The sequence below is a fragment of the Magnolia sinica genome, chromosome 18 (genome assembly GCF_029962835.1).
Source record: "Magnolia sinica isolate HGM2019 chromosome 18, MsV1, whole genome shotgun sequence".
NCBI classification, from domain to species: domain Eukaryota; kingdom Viridiplantae; phylum Streptophyta; class Magnoliopsida; order Magnoliales; family Magnoliaceae; genus Magnolia; species Magnolia sinica.
The window spans coordinates 51,375,756-51,382,682 of record NC_080590.1 but is presented as its reverse complement, the minus strand read 5'-3'; positions in this window follow the sequence as shown (position 1 = coordinate 51,382,682).

The window sequence follows — 6,927 nt, the reverse complement described above, 5'->3', positions numbered from 1 at the left end:
AATGGGCCTTGACCCATGGGCCTCAAATACATCCAATGGGCCGCCTTATATGGGCCTTATATAAATCAAGTGGGCCGCATCAATGGGCCTTATGTACATTGCAATGGGCCATATCCCCCAGGCCTTTGAATACATCACAACGAGCCTCGTAACATGGGCTTTATATATATCAAAGTGGGCCTCAACAACGGACCATAAATATGACAAGATGGGCCTAATCACTTGGGCCTTATATATATACCAAGGTGGGCCTCAATGGACGACTACAAATAAATCAACATGGGCCTCATAAACATACCAAGGTGGGGTCCACTTGAACTATAGATCTGTCTCAGTCTTTAGCTCATGCCATCAAATAAGCTTTCAAAGGGGCTGGATGGCTTGGATGCATCACATGCATCATGGTGGGGATCCACATGAAGGCCCATCATTAAGTATATATTATATATAACATAATATATAATCTACATATAATATATATAATATATACAATATTATATATAATATAATACAATTTTATATCTAATATAATATACACACACACACACACACACACTGTCCCACACTTGGGGGTGGGTCCCACCATCCAGTGATATGGACGGTGTGGGATACATCATCCGTGGGTCCCACAAACCTTGCTGAAGTCAACAGTAGTGGGACCCACCATCTCTACAGATAATGGATAGACGACATGTATACAACACATACACTGTGTGTTCCACCGTCCATGGACGGTGTGGTATATAACACATACATCCTTGGGTCCCATGTGGGGCCCACTATAATGATTTATTTTCCATCCAAACCGTTGATAAGGTCACACTGACCTGGATGAACAGGAAAAACAAATTTCATATGATCCAAAACTTCTATGGCCACAAAAAGGTTCCAATGGTAGATGCTCAATCCCTGCCGTGTGGGCTACCTGAGTTCCCGATAGGGATGATTTTTGGGTGGGGCCTACTTCAGGAAGGGGTCCACCTAATGAACGGGTTGATGACGAACAAACCTCATGGTGGGACCGACAGCTGGGATCTTGGGTCCCTGCCCGTCCGCCCATCAGTAGCAGGCGCTGCCTGCGCCTCTGACAGCAGCAGCAGCAGTAATGCTGCTATTGTATTTTTTAAAAAAAAAATTTGAATTTTTACGATTTTTCAGAGGTAGGGCCCACATCTGCTAAATCCAGGTCTGCCAATGGATTCTACCATCCGTAACAAATCCATCAAGCCCGATATTGGGCATCTTTCGGCGTGTAAAAAAATTAAGGTGAGTTTCAACGGTGAAAATCACTGGTTTCAAAGGTATGGCCCGCTAGAAAATTGGATTGGCCCTATTTTTTGGCTCAACGCCTAAAATGGGTGGGAAAGGGGATGGACGGCTTGGATTAAAAATATATATCAAGGTGGGGCCTGCATGAGCGGCCCACCTAAAACCCTTAAAATACCTCTTCTTCTTTTTTTTTGCAGTCTGTACACCCACCATCCGTTCACATTTCACTTTGCATTTTGCAACCACGTCTAGCGTCCAAGGACGCTGGACGGTTTGCATACAATTAGAGTGGGTCCCACAAGGACGTGGCCCACTTAGATCAATTTGATATTTGTATTTTTCACTCTTATAAGGTAGGGTCCATATGACTTGGATGGTTTGGATAAAACATACATCAAGGTGGGGCACATCCGGGTGGGCCATACAATCACATCATCACACACAAAACAAATGAAAGAGAGGAAGAGAGAGAGAGAGAGAGAGAGAGAAAGGGACACGTGATGATGGAGGGACCCCGATACTATGGGCCCTCCCTTCCATGATTTACAACATACATCAAGTGGGTCCCATTACATGTGGGCCCACTGATCAAAATCAACAGTGGAGATCCTTTCTCCACCAAAATGCAATGGTCTAGATGACCCTATTCATGTAAGGAAAACAAGCATCATGATGGGGTCCATGGAGAATGGCCCCACCATGGAATGATCATGAGAATCATGGTGGGCCATTGGCCACACCTACGTCCAAAATGACATCCATACCATCAACCGGTAGGCCTCACTTAGCCCTTCATCAAAAAAAGAAAATCTAGGCCTAATAGAGCACCCACCGTTCTATCTTCTCGGTCCGTTAGAACGTCGGTCTCCTTGTGCTTCACTTTGATAGAGGGTGATGAGAGTTGAATGGCTAGGATGAGAGATCTTGGGATGGAGGGTGAGCCACACACATCTCACTTTTCTCTCCATGGGTAGCTTAGACGTGAGCTCATTTTGGTGCTTGGAAAATGTGTTGGAGAAATGAGAGAGAGAGGGTTGTTGTAAGAGGAGTGATGGTTAATGGATGTGAGGTGATGGTGTACTTGACTAGCATGAGTGTGTAAGAGAGAGGGTGAGAAAGAGTTGACTTTGGGGTTACTTGGGGATGGGGTTTTGTACTTGACATGAGAGGTGATTGATGGGATTGATTTCACATGTTGTAGAGATTCTCTTGAGTTTCGCACGCGCGGCGTTTTTCTCGATCTGAACACGGGTCCACATCTCCTGACCAAGGTATCGTCTCGGCGCGTAATATGCGGTGTCGGAATCGCGGCGATGGCGCAGTCACAATGGTATAAGTCTCGGATTAAGCCGACTTAAATCTATGGGATACGACTTAGGGTCATGCGCAAACATCGATTATAGGTCACGAATTGCCGGACTTCGACGGGAAGGATCGCGGAAGTCGACAAAATAGTACAGGCTAGGATACAGGCCTTACATGAAGTGTGCCAACCTGGAACATGCCGACCTGGGCCATGCCGGCCTAGGTAATGCCGACTTGTCTCCTTAGTAGAGCAAAGGAATAAAGTGCTCCTGACGAACTCTAGAGATCTTGGAATCGACGGAGGTAGTACTCTTGCGGGCATGTTCTTTGGCCATGGACTCTGAGTAGGAAGGGGATTCCCATGGCGACTATGCTTCTTCTTCCTCTCATTCCTTCTTTATCTCTTTATCGTGGAGAGAGGAGAATGGAATGGCTTATTATTTGCTTAGTTGAGTGTGAAAAGTTTCAACCCGACCTTTTTCCATAGGTTGGTCCATTTTTCCCTATAACATATGTGTGTGTGTGTGTGTTTTTATGAAAGCGATATATCTATTTTTTAAAGATCAGTATTGAACACTAGGCCAAAAATGGGAGAACCAAACCCCACATCACAATAAAACAGTGGCGATTGAATGTCCACCGTTGAAAACTTCTTAGGGAGGGTGGATTAGGTCATGCACAACTAGATGAAGAGCAAACACAAATATTAGCTTAATCCAAAGCTTTTATGGCTCTTAAGAAGTTTTTAATGGTGAGTGTTCAATCACCACTCTTTCCTATGGTGTGGTATATATGAGATTTACAATGCTTCGTTTTTTGGCCCATGCCATAAAATATCCTTAAAAATGGATGAAAGGCGTGGATAGAATACATACATTATAATGGGGCGGGTATTGTCAATAGCCACCTTGCTACCTATGTCTGTATAACATCACCAAGTTTTGTAGGTGGTATGTGTTGTATCCTTACTGTATATACATTTGATGAAATAAACAAATTCAAAGCTCAAGTGGAACCCATTTAAGAAAACAGTGGGGACAAACCTTCCTAGGGCTACCATGATGTTTATTTGACATCTAACATTCATAAGTTCACATAGCAAGTTCACATAGCAGCTTGATCGAAAACTTCTATAGTCCTTAGAAGTTTTCAATGGTAGGAATTCAATTCCTACTATTTTATGTATTTGTGTCTACTTGAGCTTTGGATTTGTTTTATTTTAGAGCTCAAGCTTTAAAATGATCTCACCCAATGGATGGACAGTTTGGATACAACATACATACCAATCATCATGGTGGTTGGCCAAAGAACTTGGTGACATCACTTCAGTAGGGAGATAGCCATTGAAGCCAGTGGCTAGTCAGTAGTTAATCCGTGTCCAAGAAAAACTATTGTATCAATATATAATTTACATTTGGGTACCTTTTCAAAAAGTTTTCAAACAGCTTCTTTTTTAATTGATATAATTTTCGTTCCATTCTCTCTCTTCGTAGCTTCCACGCAATCAAATAGGCTGGTGACTTGGATGAGCTCCACCAATGACATTTATGTAAAATCCACTTCAACCACTTGTTTGTCACCTATGTTAGGCAATGAGCCCAAAAATCTACTCCGTCTTTGATTTACGGGATCCACATTATTGGAAACCGTACATAATAATGCTCACCTTCTAAATTATTTTCATTAGTGTGGCTCACATGAATCACAAATGATTATGATTTTTTGGCCGCATGCCTAATCTTTATGTGAAAACTAATGATTGGTGTGGATTTCATATAATTACTATAGTGAAATTTGTAAAAGTCAAGGGTGATGTCCTTATCCTCGCCTCCTTTAATGTGGCTTACAAAAATCACAAGCTAGTTTGATCTACTCTTTTCTTTATACTATCTCTAAGCATAATATAGGATTAAATATTTATTGATCTCACCTAAACATCATGGTAGGACTTATCAAAATCAATAGTTGATATCCATACTATTGCGGTAATGACCACTTTAGTTGAAATAAGAATATGTCAATATGTCCTAGAGGGAGGTGAATAGGACTTTTTAATATTTTATGGTTATTTAAAATCCTACCAATCTTATCCTGAGTAAATATGAATGCATTAAGATTTCTTCAGAGTAACTCTAATAGCTTCCAAGCCAAATAGAGGATCCAGTCATAAAACTATTTGAAAGATAAACAAGATGGAAATCATAGTTCATGATGGATGTGACTATGTGTGAGATATGATCTAAGATAATCAAATATGAAAGTATTTAAGAAAATCACACAAGTAATGGAAGACAATAGCAATCTCAAATACAATCATTTTTATAGTGGTTCGACTACTTGTCTACTCCACTTTCGGCGGACGCACTCAACCCTTGAGTGTACCTGATCTCATTAACGGAGGTTTCACAATAGGTTCACCTCAAACAGGAGGTTTTAAATCAGGTTCACCTCTAACCAGTACAACCTACACTTAGGCTGACATAACGTGTCTACACAACACAGTTATGCTCTTATGAGTAAGGGTCAACACACAACACCCCACTTTTAGGCCACACAGGCCAAGGATCCACACAAGGAACCTCAAAAGAGGTTTCAAAACAAGTTCAACTCAAACCAGAGGTTTTAAATCAGGTTCACCTCTAACCAGTTTATGCTCTCCACAAAGCAAGGGTCAACACAAAGCACCCCCACGTACACTCCTGCCGGAGGCCTCCTATGAGGACTTGCAGGGGGTGAGAAACATCTTAGACCTAATCCCACAGAAGGAATGATCACAAGGGTCCTCTGGACTTTAATGACTTACAGATAAGTAGATGAGCCTCATTCAGCACGTTGTCGAAGATCTCCGCCTTTAATTGACGAAGAATCTTTAGCTCCCTTAAACTGCAACTCAGAAGATCTACCAATACATGGCGACATGTTGAGTCAAGGTTATGATAGAATCCTACTTTATTAAATGTTTTCTTATAAGGGAGATAGAGCGATTCCAATCATCTATGCATTCAAGGCATCCCAGCTTAATGATTTGCCATTAAGGTAGTAGCTACAGGATCCTTGAATGTGGAGTTCATTCCCCAATCCACTCTATTGAATGTCAATGATGAGGGTGAATTGGAGGATAAACTTCCATGAGAGAAAAGGCTTAGGGTATATGATCTAGGGTTAAACACTCAAAAGCACTCTTTATTTTCTCTACAAACAACCAAGGGCAAGCTCTCATTAAATAGGCAAAAGGTTCCAATGGATATAAAACGGTCACATTTTTTACAGAGTTTGATATCATCGAGCAGGGTCGATATCATCGAGCATATACTCTCAATAGCATTGACTGACCGCTCGATGACACGAACTCAACTGTCAAACGCTTTTGAAACCTTTTGCCAACTGGTTAAGGAAATCGAACGAGCGTCAATGTCATCGGATTTCAAACTCCGATTTTGTCGACACGAGGTTCGATTCCTCGACATTTGAAAATGTAAGAGCACTTTCCTTTGAAATATTTCAGGTATATGATACGATCGAGCATCACTCGATATCATCGGAATTTGAATATCGGTGATATCGAGAGCAGTATCGATTCATTGATAATTTCAAGGAATTTTCCTATAAGCTTGCTGGATAGTTTATGTCCACTTTTGATGACATCGACCCTGCCTCGATATGATTGATATTTCAATATCGATTTTATCGAGTGACTCTCGATCCAAGAAAAAATAACCTAAAAACTTGATGGATAGATATGTGTCATAATCCAATATCATCGAAGGGCTTCTAATATCATTGAAATTTGAATTCTGAAGATATCGAGGAGCTCTTCAATATATCGAGGATTACATGATTTGCCTTAGTAACATTTTGGACACAACAGTCCTGATGTCGATTTTATGGAGTCTACTCGATGGACTCGAGTTTCAAATTTCGATGATATCGAACCGTCTATCAATACATCGATAATTCCATCCAGAGATCTTTGTGGTTGTTGAACATCTTATGTCCTCATTTCGATAAGATCGAGTGAGCTTCAAGGACATCGATAACAAGGTTCGATTTTATCGAGCCACTTGTCGATAAATTGACAAATGTAGAAAAGATTTTTCTAAAGTTTGAAAAAGTTTTCTAACCAAAAACCTTAGGGTGTTCTATTCAATTTTAGGGGTTTTAATTACCTGGTGTTTTGGGATATGGGTTGTGAGGCTAAACTTTACCTGTGGCGAGTTCGGGCACACATCCAGTTGAGGCAGACTCTTGATCATTCTTCCTATGAGGCTCCTTTGTCTAACTTACTCAACACTCACGCTAATTGACAAACTAGGGCACTTTCACATACAATTCTTTTTTCAAATAATCTCTCCT